The sequence below is a fragment of the Eulemur rufifrons genome, chromosome 15 (genome assembly GCF_041146395.1).
Source record: "Eulemur rufifrons isolate Redbay chromosome 15, OSU_ERuf_1, whole genome shotgun sequence".
Lineage (NCBI taxonomy): Eukaryota > Metazoa > Chordata > Mammalia > Primates > Lemuridae > Eulemur > Eulemur rufifrons.
This window is the reverse complement of record NC_090997.1, coordinates 100,630,376-100,655,522: the sequence shown is the minus strand read 5'-3', so window position 1 is coordinate 100,655,522 and position 25,147 is coordinate 100,630,376. Positions and strand designations below refer to the sequence as shown.

Here is a 25,147-nt window from a genome sequence, read left to right as displayed (position 1 = left end):
ATGGTACCCTAAGTGCAAACCCAGGGACTTTCACATGAAGTCTGTAAGGCATTCGTGAATTGCTCTTCCCCTTGCATGTAACAGCAAAGTGCTTCTCTCTCCCACTCAGCTGACCTTCGACTCAGAACACTGTTCTAACACCCCCACTCGCACCAGACGGCCCGCCCGCCGCTGGCAGGACAGTACGAGGCATACGACTTAGCTTTGCACTCCCGCTCTTTTCTACGCTTAGCCTCTACCCAGTTTTCATATTTATGTATCTATATGTGCTTAAAAAACATACAGGGAGGGCAATATGAGGTGCAACTATAAACATAAACGTTATACAGTTAGGCAAGGTAGTGTCATGACTTTCTGGTCACGTATCACAAACCACTCATCTCAGGGCCTATGTCGAATGTAAGCTTGTTTGTTGAAAAGGGCACAGGGACACCTGGATGATGGTGGCAGCGGAGGAACTGCAAGAGAATCACTGTTGTCTGCAAGTGGTATTAGCGAGAAGCAGCCAATCTGAGCAGAGGACACGAGGAGACCTTTCAGAGCTCACTGGCCTGGTGACAACCTGATGGCCTGCGACATGCTCAACAAAAGCCATTGCCATGGTGTGCCCATGTGAGTTACATGTTAACACGCGCAGCCAACCCCGCAGAGCTGGGAGATCTAGTCCCTTCCCTGCGGCTGGGGGAGGGAGGGATGACCGGGTGGAGCACAGAGAATTCTTAGGGCAGTGAAGCACTGTGTATGACACTGTAGTGACAGACGCAGGTCATTACACATTTGCCCGCAGCCAGAGAATGCACAACAGCAAGAGCGAACCCTGATACCACCCGTGGACTCGGGATGATCACAGGCGTCAAGGCAGGCTCATCGGTGGTGAGGCATTTCTCCCCTCTGGTGGGGCGTTGACAGGGCGGGAGGGAGGGGATATATGGGAACTCCCTGTACAGTCCTCTCAATTTTGCTGTGAACCTAAAATGGCTCTAATGAAGTCTTTAAATATTAAAAACAAGCCTCATTTCCCCAAGTCACCTATCTACACAGTCTGTACAATGAGAGGTTTACATGAAGAAGTACAAAAAGAGAAAAAATACCTCAATCAGCCAGATTTTCCTAAGACTTTGAGGCTGTCATTTTGAGAAACCACTTTTCCTCTTAACATATGACAACAGAAAAGGGAATGAGAGTGGCAGCTGGGACGCAAAGCACATGCACGGCTGAAGTCTCTGATTCTGACCATAGAGTGTGTGGTGGGCTGAGCCTCTTAACTGAAGTGAAAGTCGCCTCTCAGCAAAGGAAGTGGGGCGCGGGGGCGGCACCCATGTGAGGCGCAGAGATCTTGCAGCCCCTGTGGATGGTTTCTACAGGGCAGGCAGCCGCTGTCCTTCTAGCTTTGAAATTTTAGTAAGGCTAAGCCAGGAGCCTGTGTTTTCCTGCTGGAGGCAGGAGGTCCACAGAAACAAAGGCCACAGGTGAGGCAGCAAGACCACGGCTCCTGGAGCTGGGGAGACCAGCGCCGTCGTAGGGGTGGCGTTGGCTCCTGGGTCTCCAGCCGCCCTGAGCTGAAGCCGTTTCTAGCTGGAAACTTGTCTTACCGAAAACTTTATTGGCCAGTAAAAATCCCACTAAAAATGTAGGCGTCCTGGGAGATTCTTGCTTTGAATATTTTTCACATCCTCCATCGTGTTTGTTGAATTTATGGTGCTGAATGAGTCTAAGGGCTCCACGGGGACCTCTGTGGAGTCAGCACGTATCAGGGTCTCGGGGTCTCAGCGCCGCCACACATGCGCTGGTGCCCGACCCGTGTGCTCCCTCTCTGCCTGACGTCCGGTGATGGGCTGTGCGCAGCCTGCGCCTCCTCTCTCCTCCATGGACCTCTCACCCCTCACTGCCAGTCTCTTTTTATCCCAAGGCCCAAATGCCAACTCTACACAGATGATGCCAAAATGCCGCCTCCCGCCTCCAGCAACAGACTCCTGCTGCACGGCCTGCCTGGCCCTCGGACTCGACTTGGCCTGGAGAGGACTTCCCGTCCTCCTGCCCAAACACGTGCCGCTCCAGGGTCCCCTCTGGAGAGTTGCGCAAGCCAGAACCTGGGGTATCAATCCTGCCCCTGTTCCTTCCGTCACCCCCACAGCCAATCCATGACCAAGCCCCATCAGCTCCACCCCAGCTTCCTCTGAGGTCAGCTGCCATGGCCCGGAGGTGCCCCCAGAGTTCATGTGTTGGAGGGTTAATCGCCAGTGCGACCGTGTTGAGAGGTGGGCCTTTCCCAGGTGACTGGGTTGTGAGGGCTCTGCCCTCGTGAATGGATTAGAGCCACTATTGCAGACAGTGTTCCTGACAAAGGGAGGATTCACCCCCTCCAGACACACGTGCGCACCCTCTGGCCCGTCCGCCTTCCTCCATGGACGACACAGCAAGGAGGCCCCCACCGGAGCAGCCCCTTGGCCTCGGACTTCCCCGCCTCCAGAACTGTAAGAAATAACTTCCTTTTCTTTATAAATTACCCAGTCTCAACTATTGTGTTATAGCAGCACAAAACGGACTAAGACACCACCATATTTACTTTTGACTTGCTTTTGTCTGCCAATCCTACTCTAAGTGTGATAAATACTTGTCATTTGACCAAATACGTCCTCATGCTACCAGAACAACATCTCCGTGAGTGAGTGCGCTGCCCAAGGCCACACAGTGAACAAGCAGCACAGCTGGGACGGGCCCAGCTCTCAGGACCTGAGCTCTCGACTACTAAATGCCACACCACTGCCTTCGTGAGTGTCGTCCGTGCACCCAACACCGCGTCAGGTGCAGCAACACTGAGAAGAAATAGAACAACAACATAAGACTGCACGGCTTCAAAGAATTCCTTCTCTTATTTGGTGAGGACACTTTTCAGACTCCAAAATAGTCCTCAGATCCAAGGGATAAATTCCCAATAGACCTAATTTAGCTTCTAAATCAGTCAGTGCTGTCACCATTGTTGGCAGCATACGACATTCTTCCTTTATGGTTCGAGGATAAAAACGGGCCACGGACGCACGGTGGAGGCCTCACGCGGCGGCGTGTCCTGTCCTGGGTGGGAGGAGCAGTGGACGCTCAGGAGCTGCCGGGGGCGGTTTCCAACAGGGAAGCTCATGTCACTCAGCTCCCAGGGCAGAAGAGTGGGCAAGACCTGGGCACAAGCTGAGCTGGGGACAGCGCTAGTGGCAGCAACCGACACCTGATGTAGCTCCCAGGACCCAAGTGAACACATCTGAGAAGCTTCAAACAGCCATTATGATAGTATTATTGGTGTGCCAAAGTTGAACGGCTGTCATGTGTCCTAGGGGTGGCAGGGGAGGGTGCATGTGATGGGAGCTTCATTAAGGAAACACTTCGGGGTCGTGGATACATCCCTTGATTCTAAAGTTTAGATCCTGGGCTACTCCAGGAGTGAGTGGTCTCAAGAAAAGAAAAGAACTTTTATCTGAGGAATGCAAGTCCTTTTAAATTATCAGGCCTAGAGAGACATGAAAATGAGGCATCGATCACATTCTACTCCCACTTTGAGCCATGTATTCATCTCTGGAAACTGCCTGCTATTGCCACAGGTAGCTATAAATCAACCCAATAACGCCATGTGGACACTATAACCCACACCATAGCTTCGCCATGCATCGCCAATCACTGATCAACGCTATTTCTGTAAACCAATGAGTCCTGACAAACAACTTTGCATCAGCCCACTCCCTGTCCCCTTTTCTGCCTTTAGAAACCTGCTCGTAACAAAGGCCAGACGAAGCTCATAGCCAAGGCTATGTGGGTCTGAGTCTTCCCGGCAGCTGTCCTTACTTTGGCTCGAGTGAACTCTTTAAATCATAGTTTGTGCTTCAGCCTCTTCCTTTTAGGTGGACAGTGTGTGTGCTGCAGTCTCGCTGGGGGAGTCCTTGACAGGGATGAGGAGCTATTCCCTAAATGACGGCTGTTCAGGGGAACCCTGGGGGTGGGGCTGGGGGTGTGGCTGGAAAACCGGTTTCTCTAAAATTGCGAGGGACTGGGTTAGCTAGCTGGGGCGCCCTGACCACACTTCCGGCAGCATCGTGCTGCCCTGCAACAGTTTGTGGATCGTGTTCCTCTTTCTGTCAGGTGACCTAGAGGTGATCACTTCTAGTCATCCTATAAGCCCTGGCACCTACGTGCCTGACATGAAGCAGACACTCAGTAAATATGCATTAAGTAAAGGAGGAAATGTCTTTAATTGCCTTTAATAGGTTTATGAGTGATCACTACTCCTGGTTGCCAGGTGGAGGCACCGGAAGATACTGCCCAAACCTAAGATTTCAGGCATGCCGACCGCAGGAAAAGCTGGGGTCCGGCACCTTTGAATACATTCAGAGAAAGGCTGGAAGATGTTGACCAGGGGCTAAAAGAGCTGATGGCCATTGTCAGAGTGTGGATCAGCTCCTGGTGGGAGGCAGAACTGGTTTTTTTCAAAGCTCCAGGGGGTGCCCGTGAGAGCCCCAGTGGAGAGTGGAATGCAAGTCACCTGCCCTCACTCAGATACTCAGTGGGGAAAGAAGGGACCATTCAAGTGGCCAGTGGGAACACAGTTTAAGAAAAGGAGCCATGGTCCTATTTTGCTAACCTAAAACTCTAAATAACAATGCAATATTTATTGTTAATGATTAAAGAAAGTTCCCAGTCACTGAGTACCTGTTAGAAGCATCATTTAACCTGGCAACAGCCCTCAGAGGTAGGTGCTATTCTCCGCATTTTACGGAAGAGGAAACCAGTGAGCAGTGTTAGGAAACTCGCCTCCCTGAGCTGAGTCCGTGGAGCCTCTCCTCTGATTAGAGGGAGATTTAACTTCCTGGAGAGACTGAAAGTGAAAAAAGAGGCCTTAAAGATAAGGAGCAATGGAGAATTATTATTAAAATGCAACAGGGACAGAACAATCCACAGAAATAATGAGGGAAAAAAGTATTTGCAAAAGTGGTGTTTAAAGGCTGCTCGAAAAAGGAATTAAATGTTTAAAAAAGTGTTAAGAATTTGAAATCTCCCAGAAGCTGGGCTCTAACACACACCCCAAGAGTGGGATCGAGAGTTAGATAAAAATCATGTCCTACGGCTGGGGGTGGCCGAGCCAGAATCTTGCATTTCCATGCAGCACTCACAGGTTCTGGGCAGCCTGAGAATTTTGTGAAAAAATAGATGGAAATGTGCAATTGAAGTTTAAAACTCCTAATTTAAATGTTAATTACATTTAAATTAAGTTAAATGTTTCTAAGGTTTGAGGTGGAAAATTACTTTTCTTTAAACCCAGGGCATTTTACCTCCAAAATTAGTAAATGTTTGCTCTATGAGCCATTTTTTGTCTGTTGTTTAGAAGGACGGATGTTGACATACAGTAGTACATGTCGCATATGGCCTTTATGGCCAGATCATTAAATCATAAAATGATGCAATAGGAACATCTGAATATTAAACTAGCTAAAGGATCAGGGGTCTAAGTCCTTAGACACTAAAGAATTCATGCTGCTCTAAATCTTGTGTAGGGTCTCAGCTACAATAGCTTCGCCGCTGTGTCTGATGACTGGAGAGATTTCTGAAAAGCCTCTTACCCCAGCTTCTCTCGTCTTCATCCAATCTTTATATCTGGCCTTGCTGTGTGCCCGGCACTGAGCTAAGTGCTTACGTGAACTGTGTCATTTAAGTCTCACAAACCCCAATAAGGTCAATGCTAGCGTTCCCATTTCACAGGTAAGAAAACTGCAGGTGGAGGAGTTGGCATTCGAAGCCAGGTGTTCATTTGAACCTGAACCTACCTCCTGCCTGTCCCTGCCTCCAGTGTCAATTCTCTACTGGCAGCTGTTCTGGGGCCAGGGGTGAGGACCCGACACTTCCCTCCTGGCTCCACTCTCAAAAGGTGATGGAATCCCCCAGGCCCAGCACGTCAGCAGGAGTGAGGACATGAGTGGAACCTACCAAGCCAGGGCTGGTGTTTGCATGTCTGTGGCCCCTTGGGCCTCTCCTGGTCCAGGGTTCTATCCTCTGCAGTACATGGGAAGAACTCAGTCCGCATCTGGAGATGCCAACCCTCCATCAAGTCAAGGGTGGCCTTATCCTCAGCAAAGTCAACAATGAAGATGCCAAAACTTCCCATGGAGACAAGGATTTGATAAAGCTGCTTGGTAAACTTGATTACTGAGATGGTGGAGCTCGGCGGGGGGTGGGGGGGGATGCTATGGCTTAAATGTTTGTCCCCTCTGAAATTTGATCCCCATGGTAACAGTATTAAGAGGGTGGGAAATCCCACCATAGTATTTGAGAGGCAGGATCTCTGGGAGGTGATCAGGGTTAGATAAGGTCATGAGGATGGGGCACTAGTGGCTTTATAAAGAGGAGAAGGAAAGGCCTGAGCTGGCACCCTCAGCCCCCTCACCCTGTGATGCCCTGCACAGCCCTGGGACTCTGTGGAGTCCCCACCAGCAAGAAGGCCCTCTCCAGATGTGCCCCCTCAACCTCGGACTTCCCAGCCCCCAGAACTGTATGAAATAAATTCCCTTTCTTTGTGCATTACCTAGCCTCAGGTATTCAGTTATAGCAACAGAAAATGGACTAAGATGCGGTTGCCTGAGGCAAAGCCATGTATCAGGAAGAAGGTTTCTTCCCCTACCCTCTCTTCTCAGCTCCTTTTCTGAAAATGAGTTCTTCTATATGCTTAATTTTACAGAGAAACAAAATCAAGAAATCATATTAACTAATTCTGTGGCCTTAAAGTATTATTACAGCATTTCTGCACAGGGATTCAATTTCTTCACATGCAAAAAGTTGGATTAGATAAGGTCTAAGACGCTTTTGAACTGGAAAATTAAATGCAAAAGGACTGTTTTATTAGCATCTCTATGGATTCTTCTCCTATTGAGTCCTTGCCAATGTCTTATAAATTAACATTTTGCAGCTTTTAGCTCCATTTGTTTAAAAAAACTAAAACATGGCAATGTAAAAACCAATTAGTAAATGTAGAATTGTTGTGACCTTTATGCTACAATTTAACATAACCTTGGACAGTGATGTGGCCAAGCCCAAAGTGCCCTTCCCCCACCCTGGCTTTGCCACTAGCTGAGTCTCTTTGGGCTTGAAATGATAGAGCTCGACTAACAGACAGCAAAGCTCCCTCCAGCGCCCCAAAGCTCCCCCAATGGGCAATTTTATACATTTCCATTTCCTCAAGTTTTCTAGGTTTGTTTAACTTCTGTTTTCAACTCTGGTTTCCAATGTTGGGGAAATTTTGTGCTTCAAGGAGCAGGGATGAGCATGCACGGCAGATGCGAGCATTTTGAAGCAAGGTACACCGTGAGTTAGGTCTGCTGGTTAGGAACAAAGATGATTACAAAGCCGTGGAGAAAAGAAATAAAAGGCCTTGCTAGAGAAAGTGAGGGAGAAGGTAGGGAAAGACGATTCTGCTTGTAATGTAAACCACTTTTGAAAGGAGATGTAAGAAAGTGAATAGATGAGGTAATTTTAAAAAGTGAGTTAGCCAATTCGGGTCCAATGGGAAATTCCAAAATTCCCCAATTTTGGATCGGGGAGGGTTGTCACATGAAACAGTAAATTTTAAGTAGGCAGGCGGGATTGGGCTCCCCGTCCCAGCACTCGTCCCTGTGATAAGGGCCAGAGTAAGACCTGCTGGAGAGGGCTTTGGGCTTCCTGGGACTTAGGAGCTAGATCAGGGCTCTGCCTCATTAAGATAAAGGCAGTATCATACATTCAAATTTGCACAGCCTCAAGAAAACAGTCTTTGTATGTTGGTGTCTCTGGTCATTCTCCAGCTGTCACTTTTGAAACTCTGAACAGAGCTCCACCACGAGCACGTGCTTGAGTCCTCAGTGGACGGACGTCCCCACGCCACTCCCCGACCCCACCCAAGCCCCGCGGCGCTGACCTCTCACTGTCTTTGGGTTCACAAGGCCAGAAACTATGCCTGGGAGTTCTCCTTAATTCTGCATGGAATACGACAAGTTGTCTTACAAATTTGAAAAACAAACTCGTGCTATCATCCAACACCCCTCCGACACTTCTCGATGCCTCTCTAGAAATTACAGAGCTTGAAATCGGTAGCACCACCTTATGTCAGAATGGCTTAAGCATTTGCGGGGCTTTCTGGGTTTCAATACTCGCTCAGCTCACATTCTTTCCTTCACTCCCTCTGCCCCCTGGCGGCACAGGTCCCAGGGCAGAGCCGACTGGAATCGCCAGCGCCTGGAACCTGCGCCTCCAGTGTTTGCCCACCTCTTTCCCGCTCCCTCTCCACCCTCCGTCTCATGCGTTCTTTCATGTCCAGTTACTAAGATTTTCCAAAGCCTCAGTCAATTTATCCTCCAAATAAAGTTTCAGAGCTGAGTTATCTCATGGGCATATTATACACTCAAGAAAGCCAGCCATTCAAAGGCTCCTCAAAACCTTGTAAGTTGATGACATATATACACAAAATTGGAAAATTCTGTTCCTATTAGGCATGCTTTTCCGAGCTAGACAGGTTTCTGTGACCTTGGAACAAAGAATCCACAACACGCAGGCAGAGAGCCCTGTGTGTGAGCAGGATCCCGCGGCTCATGGATGGAGGCTGGTTCCCTGGCAAGCAAACCGCGATGTGTCCAAGTAGAACTCTCGTTTAAAAATTCAGAAAGACTGAGGACCCGACCAAGCTTCTGAGACATTTCACTTTTCTAAGTTGAAACTGGAGACCCAACTTCATTACTAGTAGTATTAAAATTAAAGCCAGCTGTGCTCTGTAATTTTCAAGGTGCTTCTTCATGTTATGTCTCATCTGGTAATAAAAATACACACACACTAATGCCTGTGTTGTGACGAGACTGCAGAGACAGATGTTAGACGGGAGAGTCGGACAGGCAAAGGCTCCCCCTCCCGCCTCCCCCTGCGTGTCCTCTGACGGATTCGCTGCAATGGTGTCTATTTACGAGGCTGCTCCTGTTTCTTGTGTTTGCCGTGGTCCTCAGCTGCCCATCTCTAAACGGTGGGCAGCAGCCAGAAGACCCCGGGGCATTCCTGCTTTGACGTCCCAGTCTGAGGTCTGTCCAGGGCTCTGTCAGGGGCCCTTGTGGCTCAGTCAACTTTTCTTGGGACAAGTCCTGGCTGCCCCAATTTGCGATATGGAACAGAAGCAAAGCCACATTTAGGCAGGCAGGAGGGGCACTGGACATGCAGAAGTCACCTGCAGCCCCCTGCCTCTAGCTGCCCAAGGTAGGGAATGCACAGGCGTCTTGCCCTGGGCCCTCCTGTCCCTCACACCCACGTGGTCAGCGGGAATTGCTGATTGTGTTTCCGATCTTCTCCATCCTCGGCTCCCAGTTCTGAAGGCTGCTACGCTGTGCCTGCTCTTATCCCCTTGTGCATGAACCGCTGTAACATCTTCCTGGATGTCCCCCTTGAGCGTGTCCTCCATTGTTGCCAGAGGGACCTTCCAGTGCAAACGAGATCTCCTTTCATCAGCCCTCTGGCTCCTGCGGCCGCACTCCCCGCTCGCTGGCTGCACCCCTGATGTGTCCGCAGAGCCCAGTGTCTGGAAGCCTGGGTTTCCAAACCGAGCTCCTTGGGTGCTGGGAAATTCCCATCTCATCTCTCACCTGTTCTTCACCTTGAACTACAGCAGTTAGACCTATGTCTGTTTCATATATTGAGTTTCCTTGTTATTTTTCATTTTCTAAAATGGGCCACTGCTTGCGTACAACAACCATAAACAAGCTAGTTTGTAAATGTTTACTGTAATTACTCTAAGCAGCCCCAAGCTAAGTCCCAGTGTGTGGCGGTGTGCAGTCACGGAACGCCAGCACGGCGCTACACCGCTGGCCGGCGCCGGACTCGAAGCTGGAGGACCTGAATTTGGGTCCTGGCCTCTCGCCAACTCAGCGATGTGACCTGGGCAGGTTTCTGGGCCTCAGCAAGTTAAGATGTGCTCTAAAAGGTTGTTTCCAACTCAAATACTATGATTCTATCCCTAAATAAAACTTCAAGAATCGAAGTCAATCATGTCTACCTATATAAAATGAGGAAGTGCTGGCAGGCCCAATAGCAGAAACTTTATAAATAAAGAATTTATAAGAACTGGTGCTCTCACAGACCCAGGTTAGGACCAGAGCTGACTGGTGGCTCTAAAAGCACTTAGAAACTACAAAATACTCCATAAATAACTCCTGCCAGCAGCCTCAGGTCTGTGCACACTTCTTAGACTCTAAACTTAGAGCATTGTTCTTTGTTTCTTGTTTATATAAAGTGTGCAACCCTCTACCGAGTCACTGCGGTCTACTCAGTGGGTCCTTAATTACTTTTCCAAACAAAGGCACTCAGAAGAACAGGCAAAATGGTCTGTCTAATGACCAGGACTGGCTGCGTCATTTAGGGGCCCACTGCAGAATGAAAATAGGGGGCAGCTTATTAAAAAGTGATTAAGAATTTCAAGCTGGTGATAGCAGAACACGAAATCAACCTTGGCCCCTGTGTGAGGGTGCAGGCTGCACACCCACGACGCCGGCCCTAACCGCCTGGTTTTATGGCCTGGGAATGCGACTTTCTCGTTTGTGGCAGATTAATGTCCAGAGAATCCACTGGACTTTCTGCAAGGATGTATAGAGGGCTTCTAAGAACAACGGGGAGCGAGGAAGCTGTGATTACCTAGGAGTTAAACCTGAGAGTAGCCAGCATCGTGTTCCACACGGAGGGCCTTGGGGCAAACAGAAAAAGCCTCCCTTGCTCCCAGAAGGAAGGGGTGGGGGTGCGCTCCAGAGCCACCAAGCCCAGACACATGGGCCAGTGACGCAGGGGGCTTCCGGAGTGCTGTTGTTCTGCTGGCCGGATAAGGGTGTGAGGGGAACAAGGTTAAAGAAAGAAGGAGGACATGCAACCAGGAGGGCCACCAGAGGAACAGCCACAAATGCTAAAACTGTCTACTTTTTTACCTACTGTTTTCTAAGAATGTCAGAAACTCCATGTGTAACCTAGGGCAATGGTTCTTAACCTTTTCTTCATTCCCTAATACCTTGAAAATCTGATGAAAACTCCCGTCCTCCTCCCACCCTTACGTACTCACATAACATTTCATGCACCGGAAGCCTGTTCTTATACCCTGGGCTGAGAATGGTCGACCTATTTATTGGTTTAGCTCATAGAAACTGCAATACCTTATTTCAATGACTCATTTACTACGGAGTTGTTCTAAGAAGGCAGGCAAACAGGTGCCCCCTACTGTGTGGCGTGCTCAGCGTGCCACCCTTGGGGCCCTTGGAGGTGCACACCCTGAAATCCTGGCCATGTGCAGGCTGGCACCCTGGGCTCACCCCTGCATAACTCCCAGAAGTCGTCTCCCACTCAGAACAGGAGCTGGTTCCCTACAGTTTATTCCTGGGTTTTTAAAACTATGGGTTATAATCAAGTAGCAAGTCATGAAATTAATTTAGTTGGTCAAGACCAGCATTAAAAACCAAACAAAACAATAGAAAGTATCAAGGCATCTCACGTGGTAAAGGTAAGTCCTGCTTCATGACATTTCATCTGCGTATTGTGACATTGGGTCCCAGTGTAAGATGCATTTCGTACTGTGAGTTGTAGTAAAACAGATTTTTTTAATTCAAACTTGTAGCTGGCGCATGCCAGGCCCTCCCACATCCGTAGGGTGGACAGGAGTTTTCAATGATGCCACTTCTGTCCTCCCAGAACTGGAGCAGGATTACTCGTTCCCAACCAGACTTAATTTTTAAAAATTTACATTTCTCTTGGAGTCTGAAATTTTAAATTTGTACTTCTGGGAGGTTTGAGGGTGGGGGCTATGAGGTTTATTTAGTTTAGATTGGGTGAAGAAAACTACCTTTTTTCCAGTTGAGAACACTAACCTAGTCCACAGAGCCAAAAAAGCAATATCCCTTTTTTTTCCTTGAGAGAGAAAGCTAAAATGCAGAGATGAAGGTGGCTGCGGCAAGAGGAGACCACGCGCTCCCTGGAGACGCGAAGCCAAGAACCACACAAACAAGAAGGGACAGAGCCCGTCACAGAAGATGCACATGCAGGGAGAGTCCGACAAACAGAAACAGACACTCATGGAGAATGGCCTGTGGCTTTTCTGGGTATGGAAGGAAAGTATTTTTAAAGCTGAGTTGCAGTTTGACGACTCCAGGCAGAAATGAGGGAAGCGCTGGCCAGAGGTCACCTTCCTCTGCTGGCTTGGATCCAGCCGCAGGCACAAATCTACCTTTGCATTTTGCATTTAAGTGGCCTCTGCAACGTGCACTGACACTGAGCATCCCTGACAAATCCAGCACAGGCTGAAATGTGCTCTGGGGGCCCAGAAATTCTGCTGTTGAGACTTTCCCGTTGGTGTGGGATGCTCTTTCCAAAAACTTGTATTTAGACATGTAGTCTCATTTTTTTTTTTTTTGGTCAGAAATACAGTTTAAATAAATAAATGCACAGAATAAAAAAAGACACCATACATTTTAAAATTGACTTTAATGCATTATTTTAAATTATTAAGCTCCTCTAACAAAGCATTTTTTAAAAGTGTGCACATGCACAGCTTGCATGAGAGTGCCTGACCGAAGTGCCCAGGAGTCCTCCAGGGCCGACCACAGGGACAGCTCTAGTTCTCGTTCTACATCTGTAAACTGGCGCTCTGATTATGAACTGGCCCACATAGCTTACGGAAGGCAGAGAAGAGCTGGCTCTGCATGGTGGAGATCACTGGCCCCTGAGACAATGGCAGTTGAACAGTCATTTGTTGGAAATGAACAAATCTGCATCCTGGCTTTGTACATCCAGGTTGAAAGCTCACCTGACATGGGTCTGTCCTAAAGCGATGGCTCTGTCCTCGGTACAACTAAACCCAGGCTCCAATCCTGCGAGTGCAGGGTCCAAGACCAAGGCCTCTCTGACCGGCCTCTGGCAAGAGCCCTGCTTTCCAGGGTGTGGACCGACTTGGCCCTGCCTTTTCTCATTTGTACCCACACCCCTGCCTCCATCCCTGCCTCCAGGGGCTGTTGTGAGACCGCGGGGTGACTGACAGGGCCCTGAAATGTGTGGGCCATTGAGACAAAATAGGCTCATTAAAACTTGGTGGGGGGATGTGCAGTGTGACTGTTCCCACTCCAGGTCCAGGTTGTTCTTGACTCAGGTCTTGGTCAGGTCTGCCCGGCGCAGCTATCTGCGTCCCAGTGTTAAAGTGGGTGGGGTCACTGCGTGGGCCTCTCTGATGCCAGCAAAGGACTTTGTTGGGAGTGTCCGTAGCCTCCTCTGTGATAGACTCTGATGGATGGGTTCACCCTACAAAGTTATGGGCAAAACTTCCAAAAAGCATGTTTAGGATACTTCCCAGTTCTTTGTCCCCAAGGAACTGCTGACACTGTTAGCCAGGCCAAAGAGAGCCGACGCGGGTCCAGCCTGGATCCTCCTCTGGGGTCCCCCTGCGTGTTCCCCCTGACATCGCAAGGCTCTTACGGCTACCCGCGTTGGCTTCGGTGCTTGCCGAGTCCGGCCTCCGAGTGCGCTGCAGTCGTCCGTGGGCTCTCGGAGGGTTTGCCTCCTCCTCGGGGCACGTCCCTGGTCGGCGCCTGTCCACTTCCTCTGTTCTCTGTTCTGTGGCCCCGGGAGAGGGGAAGGACACTCAGTGCTTAGAGCAGAATGGAAAATGGGTTCCTCCTCTGTGGCGCATGGGGATACTTTTCACTTTAGACCCTTGAACAACCCACCCGATTCACCACAGCGTTGTGGACTGTCCAGAGCTAGGCGTGTTGGTCATGGGGAAACATGCTGGATTAAGGAAGTGCTCTGGATGCCTGTGGGTCCCCTCTTCAGGCCTGGCCAGCGTCCTCTGCCCATCCTGGGGTCCCCCCACCCTACCCAGGAGCTTCCCCTGCAGCCAGCCACTGGCCCCTCTGTCCAGCGTGGGCTGCCCTCGGCCCATCCCAGGCCTCTAGTCTCCAGCACCGTTGCTGTCACATCCATTCCCTGCCGCTCACTTTCCCTCTAGGCTTGCACAGCCTGGCGCAGGTGGTGCTCGGTCCTGGCTCTTCCGAGCTGACCTCACTGTTCCTGGGTCCTCGTGTTTACTGTCAGCTGCCACAGGTGAACTCAAAGTGCTCACCGGCCGAGGGCACGGCACTAACGGACTGTTAGCCTAGAAGCCGCTGCTCCCCGGAGCGCAGTGTCACAGTAATTCCAGGCACGCACAGGGGCGACTTCCTATCCTGCAGCAAAGTATCAGCATGATCAAAGGTGGAAAAAATGCATTTTTTTCCAATTCACTGGTGAAAAACAAACCCATAAATCAGTCAGTAGTAAGCAATGGCTTTTCAGGCACAAACCACTTGGTAGAAAACCAGCTACTTCTACCTTGTGATAAACGGCACACACTACCACACTGTTGTGAATTTAACTTGTAAGAGCCAGGACTATGCTCTGTGATACCAGCTTATTTTGCCAACTTTCAGTGGAAAGGTACGTGATACAAACTGTCATAAAACCCATGTGGAGCCTGGAAACAGCTGTGGCTTTGAATTTAAGACAATATTGTAAATATTCTATTATCTTTCCTGAGAGGGTTTTAATTTCTTTAACTACACTTAGGGTTCTTTTCTTCCTAATATTTCCTAGGACATAAAAAGGGATTGAGACAGGAACAGTGGGAGGGAATGAGGCCCAGCAATGTTTAAACAGTCATTAAGATGGGTTCTGTTTACCAAAAACCCAGAGCACCGGGAGGGGCCTGCGGCATAGACCTTAGACCTCATCCTGCCCCTGCCCTCCCTGTTCCCTGCTTTGTAATGAAAGGGTTAAACAGGTGCTCCCAGAAAACCACTGAGAGCACCTGTGAACACCAGGCTCAGCAGGCCACACCCGTGCGTGGCCCAGGGCCGCCTTCCCGGCCTTCGGAAGCCATGTTTGTTGCCCACCTGTGTTTGGGTCCAGACAGAAAAAGAGGAAGGAAGGGAGGAAGGAAGAAGAATGAGCCCAGTGTAGTTTGTTTCCGTTTTAAAAAAGAGCTTTTAAAAATGGCATTCTTGAAAGAAATGTTATTGTATATTACTTGAAAAAAATCAACACAAACCCTCTGGTGGGGTGGAGAGATGATGTTACTTGTCATCCTGAGGAGTCTGTTTTCTAACAACTCAAGAGTCTAAACAAGACTTAAGCAGAAGGGCCTAACTTTGTGTGCCACGAACCCTTCAGTAGTCTGGGGAGGCCCATGGACTCCTTTCCAGAAGGGTTTTAAATACAGAAAACACAAAAGAAAGCAGTCATAAAGAAATATTGGTGCTCACTTTGGCAGCACTAAAATTAGAACCCTACAGAGAAGATTAGCAGGGCCCCTGTGCAAGGATGAAACGAAAATTTGTGAAGCATTCCGTATTTTAGGGGAAAAAAAGAAATGTTGTTTTCAAAATAAGTTTGCCATTATGATACAGTAAAATACATGCTCACTTATTAATATGCTAACTAATAAGATCTATGGTTTATCAACTACTGTAATTCCAAAGTAGTAACAAGTACAAATGTTATTCTGAGATATATATAACTGTAATGTCGTATGACAGTATCTGCGGTTTCTAGTGGTGACAAACACTACTAATGTGATGCGTAGCCTATACTCATAATTAAAGGAAATACTCAATTTCATTTAGAAGTTAGTGGAAATAAAGATCTAACTGTTTCCCCTCCAAGTTCACAGACTCCCTGAATTCCACTCACGGTACCCAGGTCAGGTCAGGCCCTGGGAGGAGAGTCGGGCCCGGGAGTAAGACGCACGTCTGCACCAGGGCCACCGTCCCCATCCGTCTGCCCTCGAAGCAACTGAGCTCCCGCCCGGGCCTTTGTCCTGGCCATTGGGGCGGATCATTGAACATTTCCACTCAAATTGCTGGGTTCCATCACACTTCTGGTACTTTCTAATCCAAGTACGCAGCTCACCTCATTAATCTCTCTCTCTAGATCTTACAGGACTCCCAGGAACCCTGAGGAGGAGAAGGCCCAACCCAAGATACAGAGAGCCTCTCTGATAAGGAAAACTCAGAGGTTCAGGTAGCACGATTTCAGGACGGTAATGCAATCTTCATTCATATATATATATACACACACACACATATATATGTATGTATACATATATATATGAGAGAATTTTTTAAAATTTAAAGTACTTAACACATACATCTTATCTTGTTAACTGCATGATAATCCTGGGGCAAGAGCTAGCAAGTTGAGCTTATTTATGACTTTGCAGGGGCCCTGATGGATTGTACCAGACGGTTACCTTCTTTACGCCTCTTGAAGTCTTTCCGAGCTTATAGGGGCTGGGGATATGTGTGATTCATCTTCCCGCTGCTCCTGCACAGCCCACTCCCCACGCCTTGTGCCCACATACAGAGCCTCATTCGTGGTGGACACTAATTGCTGGATGAACAACAGGCTGGGGTAGAAGTCGCTACCTTTTCCCATGTTAAGATCTTACTTCTCCGCATGCTGCCTGCCCACTCTCGGGCCCAGCTGAGCATCCCTCTCTAAGTCTGCGGTCTCTGAACCTCCACACAGGGCCTGGAGGCCGCCTCTGGTTTGGTTCTAGCCTTGCTGTCTGATCGCGGGCAAGTCTCCACCCTCCCTGGCCCTTTGTCCTGCACCAAACGGCGGTGACACTTTCCACCCTGATGACTGCTCCGGCTGGCTGTGAGGAGCAAAGGAGGTAACAGAGAGAATACCTCCAAGAGTACAAAGTCACACTTAATATAAGAGAGCACCATAACAATGAAAGAGCTATTTTAGTACAAATAGTTTCTAGGTGTTCATTTCACTTCTTTAATCAAAAAAGATAATAATTACATTTCCATAGGTACATTACTGGATTGCTAAACAAACATTCTTCTTTCTTTTCAAAAAATAATCTTCCCATTTCAATTAGTTGTTTATTTAAAATACTTTTCAACCTTTTTAAAAATAAAATAATTTTCAACCTTTTTAAACATAAAAAACTTAACCTATTCCAACAAACCAAATTATTTTCATAGCTTTATTTTAAATGTACAAACGTGTATTAAGTTTTCAAAACTGAAGCACATTGGTTATTGTTCACTATCAAAGTTTCCAGCCTTTAACAGCTCAGTTCTGCCCAACTCCTACAAATAGTGGGTGGAATTCTGTGAAACATTCACTGCCGACACCCTACAGAGAGCAGCTGGGTTGGCCGATGTAGCCACAAATATCTTGGAAGAAGAAATATCTTGGAAGAAGAGCTGGTAAGGTATGTTCCATCCTTTGCCTCCCTAACCCCCAAATCCATTTCTGGAGGCCAAGTTTGATTCCAGGCTACTCAAGTCAACAACTGATCACTGAGCATCTACTGTCAGGCACTGCATGGGTTGTTAAAAAGGTGACACACAACTGATTCTTAAGACAGTAACTGGTCTTGGATCTTCAAATCTCTTTTCATGTGACAGACCATTATTTCAATAAACACAGCTGTCCCTCAGTGTTCGTGGGGGACTGATCCCAAGACCTCCCCTAGATACCAAAACCCAAGGATGTTCAAGTCCCTGTGGTGTAGCATTTGCATATAACCTATGCACATCCTCCCATACACTTTAAATCATCTCTTGATTACTTATAATACCTAATACAATGTAAGTGCTATGACATTATTAGGGAATAATGATGAGAAAAAAGTCTGTACACATTCAGTACAGATGCAATATTTTTAAAAAATATATATTCGATGCACAGTTGGTTGAATCCATGGATGCAGAACCCACGGATACGAGGACTGACTGTATTCACATCGCTCCCTCTTTGGATGGAGAACCCTTCCCTGCCCCTTGAGATTCAGCACGGTCACCTGCCTTGATTAGGAAGTGGAGTCTTGGCAGACGTGCCCTAAGCAGAGGTCATGACAGGCACTGCATGTTTCAGCTCCCACCACGTGGTCCGGTGACCCGCCAGACGTAGCTGCTGTCCCTTCAGCCTGGGTCCCAGAATGGCACTTGAGGAGAAGCCCTGATCCTGAACCCAGGCTGGCGCTAAGCCCAGGCAAATCCCCGATAACATACTTTGCACTTAATAATAGCTTATGCTGCATGTTTCCTTGCATTATTGCTTGTTTGTTTTTATTTATTTATTTTTTTGAGACAGACAAGGTTTTGTTCTGCTCCCCAGGCTAGAGTGCAGATCCTAGCTCACTGCAACCTTAAACACCTACACTCAAGCCATCCTCGTTCCTCAGCCTCCTGGGTAGCTGGCACTACAGGTGTGCACTACCACACTGTTAATTTTTCTATTTTTTATAGAGACAGGGGTCTCGCTATGTTGCCCAGGCTGGTCTCAAAATCCTGGCCTCACACCATCCTCCTACCTCGGCCCCCTCAAAGTGTTTGGATTATAGGTGTGAGCCACCCCTCCCAGCCAGCTTGCTGAGTCTTCTAATTAAACACACAGTTATTTTATCTTGTCCCCTGAATCAAGTTGCTTTGAATTCATAAATAAATATGTGGCAAGTATGTATCTTAATTTCTGTTATGATTCCCAATCGATGTATGATAAACTATTTTAGTGTATTTATTTGGTAACGAATAAACCTACTAAACTTAAGAAACTAGTTCTAATGTCTGTTGGTACCGTTATTATTGATAATCTTGTAATCTACAAAAAAGTGATAATTTTGTTTCCTCTTTTATGATAGTTATATGAATTTATTTTTATTTTAATTAGAAAAGTTAATGTTGAATACTAGTTATGATAGTGGACATCCTAATTTGCTCTTAACTTTAATGTAAATCACTCTGGTGTTTTAATATAAAAAATGCTAGCTTTTTTTTTTTTTTACCTTTTAAAAATAACGTTAAAGGAATATTCTTCTGTATTAGTTTTCTATTGCATAGCAATAGTTTTGCATAGCAAATTACCAACACTGTAGGGGCTTCAAACAACACAAATTTATTATCTCTCGGGTTTCTGTGGGCCGTGCAAAACGAAACTGAATCCTCTGCCCAGGGCCTCATCAGGGTAAGGCCCAGGCACGGGCCAGGGGTGCAGCTCCAGCTGGAGCCGAGGTCCTCTCGTAAGCTCTGCACTAGCAGCGGATTCATTTCCTGCTCGCCCTTTCCGCGTGGCTCCCTCCACCTCGCGGCCAGCAAGGGCACGCGGCATCCTTCTCCCGCTTGCATCTCTCCATCCTGCTCTGAAACACTCTTAGGGCTACACTGGGCCCCTGGAAAATAAGGAATAATCTATTATAAAGCTAATTAGTCACCTTTAATGACATCTGCAAAGTCCCTTTTGCCAAGCAAGGTTGACATAACCACTGAAGTAACACAGGAGGTGGTGGTGGGGGGAGGTCCTGCCCAGGATACCCCAATCTTGGTTTATTGAGTTCTGGAGTTAGCAATGCATGCCACATTTTATCAAATCCCTTTTTAGTACCTATTATCACAACCAAATATACCTTTTGTCCTTTGACCTATTGATACAGTAATAGTTTGGTTAACATTAAAAAAAATTACACTCCTGGAGGCTGGGCATGGTGGCTCACGCCTGTAATCCTAGCACTCTGGGAGGCCAAGGCGGGTGGATCGCTCAAGGTCAGGAGTTCAAGACCAGCCTGAGCAAGAGTGAGACCCCGTCTCTACTAAAAAATAGAAACAAATTATCTGGCCAACTAAAAATACATATAGAAAAAATTAGCCGGGCATGGTGGCGCATGCCTGTAGTCCCAGCTACTCGGGAGGCTGAGACAGGAGGATCGCTTAAGCCCAGGAGTTTGAGGTTGCTGTGAGCTAGGCTGACGCCAAGGCACTCACTCTAGCCTGGGCAACAGAGAGAGACTCTGTCTCAAAAAAAATAAAAAAAAAATAAAAATAAAAAAAATTACACTCCTGGAATATACCTTTCTCTATCACAATACCTAATTCCTTTATCATACTGCTAGATTAAATTTGTTATGTCTTCATGTTGGCTTTTTACATATATTTATAAATGAGGTGGGTTTTTTTGTTTGTTTTGTTTGGCATGTTATTTTTGTCAGGTTTTGGTGTTACGGTTATATTTTCTTTGTGAAATGAGCTGAAAAACCGTCCAACCTTTTCTAAGCTCTGAAATGCTATTCAGAACATAGGAAGTGAAACTGTCGGGTCCAGCACCTTTCTTAGATAATTCTCCATCAGACTCTTCAGTTTTTCACAGCTAGTAATCTTTTCAAGTTTTCTACTCATTCTTTGGCCAGTTTCCTAAGAAATCATGTTTTGTTGAGATTTCAAATCAATTGGTATACAGTTATACAATTATACAAAATATTGTATTTCCCAATAATTACAAAAAAATTCATCTATATTGGTCTCATTTGAATCTGCTCTTTCTACTTTCCTGTTATTTGCTCTCTTTCTGTCTTCCCAGAGACTTATCTCTTGGCTGTTTATTTTCCAGAGAATTAGATCTGGCACCATCTTGATTGTTCTCTTTTCTAGGTCACCGTTTTCTTCTGGTTTCCCTTAAGTTTATTTTACTATCTTTTTCTACCTCCTGGAGACGGATGCCTTGTTCATTTATACGCTTCTAAGTTCAGCTTTGTTTTTTGTACTAGACTTTCAAAAACAGTTTATTTCACTGGCTATCTACCACCCCAGTAAACTTCCTGTTTCGGGAGAATCCCACAATAGGTGGGAGGCAGGGTCCGGACCTTCCACCCCCATCAGGGAAGCTGTGAGTGGGGCAGTCACCTCCCTGCTTGCCAGCTGCTTGGGCGTGGAAAGGAAACAGGCCCCGGGCTCCCACCCAGATCTCTGAATCCAGAGCTGTGGTGCTCACAGACAGAGCCAGCGGTGTCGGTTGATGGCAGCAGCAGAGAGAACTCGGTGGCAGTGCCACGAGCAACCTGTGTAGGGCTCCTCGGGCAACATCCTACTGCAGATGTGACTGGCTGCGCTTGGCCACCCAGCCTCCCCCGGCTCTGCCTGGTTTCTGAGCCTCGTTCTCCAGCCTGCTTGTTGATTCTACCAGCAACCTGACAGTCTTCCAATCAATCCCTTTTCTGATTAGATTAACTATTTTTTTTGTATTTAGATTTATTAAATAGAATTCTGAATTGCATAGTTTTCTTTCGCATTGTTCTGATTGCCATTTTCTAAATATTCTACAACTACAATTTTGAAGTTTCTATCATGCAAGAGCTATGAAAAACTTCTTTAAAAACATTACAATTGGTTATGTTTGTACGTTTATATCTTTATGATTGATTTCTAGCTTTATTGTGTCATCAGATGACATGGTCAGTACAATATCTGCTTTTAGGAAGTTAGGAATTTTTTTGGCCTCATATGATTCATTTTTGTAAGTGTTCAACAAATAGTTGAAAACAGTTAAGCACACTTTGTAGAAACAAAGTTCAACATATATTTATTAATTATATATTGGAATCCCCTAATTTCTTACTTGTGGTTTGTTGACCTGAGCCATCAAAAATAGAAGTATGCTAACCGCTTCTCACTAGCATTGTGTCTACACCCAATTATCCTTGCATTTTCTAACGATTTTTATTTTATATATTTTGGTGTGCAAATGTTGATGGCTTTTCAATTATACTCTTTACCAATATAAACTGACTCTCTTGACCTGCATAATATGATAAGGATAATGCTTTCTGTCTTGAGTTCTCCTTGGTCTGCTCTTAATAAAGACCCGTGGAAACTATCTTTTATTTCAACGTACCTCGCTACTCTCACAGTGCCTGACACATAGATGCTCAGTAAATGTCGGCAAAATGCAAAGACACTGAAAACTAGGAGCCACAGTAAAGCCCTGTTTGTTTTGGTTCCTAGGAAGATACAAATGTCAGCTCCCTTCATCCCTCTCAAATGACATGCTTTCCTATGGGAAATCAATAGCCCTCTCGCCATACCCAAATAGTTAAGAAGAAATTGCAGAATGCCACCCCAGCCGGGAAGGCAGCTGCAATGCCAAACCTCTGCCACGTCAAACCTCTTGACATTGAGCACACCTGTGAAGCGGTGGCTAGGTTCTAAGGCACAGCCACAGCAATGCCTGCAGCACACAAGGCACCTGTGGCCTGGGATCGAAACCCACATGCAGAGGGAGCAGGGAGAGTGGCAGGGGCGAGACGCTGCGGGGTGGAAGGCAGAGTGCTGGGTGCCCAGGTGAGGCAGGCACAACAAGCGAGACACAGAGCAATGAGAAAGGGAGTTTATAAGGATCTAAAGAGGGTGGTAAAGCCCCAGCAAACACATGTGCCTGGACACGCAGTCCCTGCACAGAGTATTTGGAGGTTCTTTGTGGCACCCACACCAGAAATGACAGAGGAGACAGAAGACATCGGAACCAGGGCACGCACTGTGTGAGGGCGGAGGTCGGCGCAGCCTGGGGGCTTCATGCGCTATTTCCTTTGTCCTTGAAGCTTGTCCAGATGTGGCATCACAGGTGCAGAGAGGGTCCCTTGCCCAAACAGGGGAATGTGGCTGCCTCCAGAGGCCATTTCTCAGCCTCTGGGCTGAGCTGCCTCCATCTGGGCAAAACTGGACAGACTCTTGTGTAGCTGGTTTGCAAACATTCGCGAAGCTTCATCTTAGTATTTACCAAACTTTCTTATTAGTTTGTCTACGGAGTGTGTTTGAATTAATTTCAGGTAAGTCCCTTTTTATTACGAGTTTCATTTGTATTCTGGTGAGAGCGGCTGGCTGTTCTGACACTGGGCCAGGGCCCACCAAAGGACAGGCCTCCCTCGGAGGGCCCACCCGGTAAGGGAGAGGTGGCGGGCACGCACGCGGGGCTTAAACACGTACACAGTGAATTTGAGAGGACCTCACAAGGCCACATTTTGATTTTCAGCTCTTTGGCTTCTCTTACTTGAACAATCTGAGGGCTGTGATGACGTGAGAATAGGGGTAGCACCATGGCCACAGCTGTTGGTTATTCAAAAATATTCAGTAACCCCAAAGATCGCCTGGATGAACAAACAACCCAAAATACTCTGCTCCTACTGTCCAGGAGTGATTTGATGACAACACCAAGAGAGAACTAGAGAGACACAGAGACGGCTTCAGAGAGAGAAAGAGACAGACAGAAATTGAGATAGAGAGAGACGATATTCCTTTCTATTAAAGGATCAGATCATCTAAATCCTACCAGATTACAGAATAACAGGCTACTCCTATTGCTTTGTGAAGACAAGTCTTGTTTTCATCAGTCACTTGGGAGCGCTGGCGGCAGCAATCCCATTAGTGAAGAGACGTCAACGGCAAGTGCTCACTGACCGCTCGGTGTGTGCCAGGCCTGAGCCACGTGCTGTGGTGGGCGCTATCTCACGTAATCTTTAACAGAAACCTACAAAGTAGCACTAGGATCACCCCATCTTACAGATGTGGGGACAGCTGGGAGTGTTCAGATAACATGCCCAGATTCCAGTACCACTCGATGACAGGACAGGATTCCGCTCTGGTCTGTGTGTCCTAACAGCCAGGTCCCCAACCTCTAGGCTCTGCTAACCAGCTCTGTATTTGCACCATGGTTTGCTCCCCAAGAAAGCTCCTCCCTCAGCCCCCCACTGCAAATGCAAAGCCCCCATGACTTTGCTCTCATTTCAAACTTATTTAACAAAGAAAATTATTCTTCCGAACTACCTGGGAAGCTGCATTTTTCCTCTCTCCTCCCCCAGTGCAAAGCGACATTTATGTATTGTACCTGGGAAGCACCGACTCAAACCCATTCATTACAAGGAGAGGGAAACCACACGTTCCAACCTTGGCATTCAGGACACCATTGTACTTTTCCCCTTACTGCAAAAAGTAGAATTCTTTTGGTAAAAACTTTCTATCTAAAAACAAAATAGTGGCAAACTCTGCAATTACACTTCCCAGTGGGAGACAACACACGGCCTTCCACTCTATTTTCCTGAATGCAGAGGGTCCAATTCACTCCTCTGCTCACTGGTCACGCCAAAGGCCCAAGTGTCACATAATCAGCTGGAAAACAGAAGCTATGTAAGTCTGAATAACTGTGTGGTCTTTCAAGGAATGATGTGGGCTGCATTACTGTAAATCAACCACATGCTACTTCATCTCACTGCTCCTCCTGGGCCACCGCGCAACACGGAGGCCGCTGCTGGCGGTGTGCTCCTGGCTGCAGTCCTCCTCCTCCCGCCCCACCTCACGCGGTCTCACTCCCTCTCCTTCCCCTTCGCTGTGCTGGATCTCTCGTTTACAGAACACTGCCACGCTTGCTTGCGGGTGCTGGGTGGCCACTGTGGCTCCTGGCTACTAGCTGAGGGCTCCTAGTTTCACAGCTGGCAGAGGCCGTGAGACAGATACCATCTCACACAGTCATCCTAAAGCAGAAGTACACTGTCAACTGGGAAAGGCATATACAATTTTGGTAAGGGGATTTTACAACTAATTCATCAGAATTCTTTAAAGGACATGAACACCTGTGGGCAATGGGGGAACACATGCAAGTGATTATATGAACTTTTAGAAAATGTCTAAAATTCCCAATTCAAATGGAATTTTAAAATAAGTCACAGGAGATGGACAAGAAAATTTTTATCGTGATTAAAAAATCTAGCCTAAAGACAGGACACAGAGGATGAATTAATGGAAAAATTGGGCTGTCTAGAGATGCTTAAAATTTTTTATAAATAAAGAGAAGTACCCAGTAAACTCTTCAGGTTTGTAGATAACACTCCCTATCAGAATGCAAACTAGAGCTCCAGGGGAAAGCATGCAAAATAACACAGGAGTTTATGTGAACAAATGTAAGTTACATACTATTCCATCATACAATAGGCCAGGTGGTCAAAATTACAACCCAGGAAAGGGTCCGAGAATCCCTATATATAGATCATTGCCCTGAAGGTATTTAAGCTACCACAACACTTTGGCTTAAAAGTGTCCCCAAGATGGGTTTGGGATGGCCACTGGGGCTGGTGTCACTAGGAAGGGGATCAGAAATCAAACAAAGGCTGCCATGTGTCCTTGTAGAAACCTGGGTATGCCCCCACATGAAGGACTAAGTGTAGTTTTGATCATGACATCTGCCGAGGGCTGTCGTAGATCAAGACATTGTCCAGAAAATGCCAATCAGAAATACCAAGGATGCAGCAGTAATAACAGCAATAGCAGCT

The 25,147-nt window shown here is 47.1% G+C and overlaps 1 protein-coding gene and 1 pseudogene across 2 annotated transcripts in view; one reads left to right on the top strand and one right to left on the bottom strand.

Annotated features, from left to right (window-relative positions):
- Positions 1-25,147, bottom strand: part of ZDHHC14 (zinc finger DHHC-type palmitoyltransferase 14) — a 237,790-nt gene that overhangs the window by 29,022 nt on the left and 183,621 nt on the right. The gene's annotated exons all lie outside the window — the stretch shown is intronic.
- On the top strand, positions 15,298-15,398 carry LOC138396128 (U6 spliceosomal RNA; annotated as a pseudogene).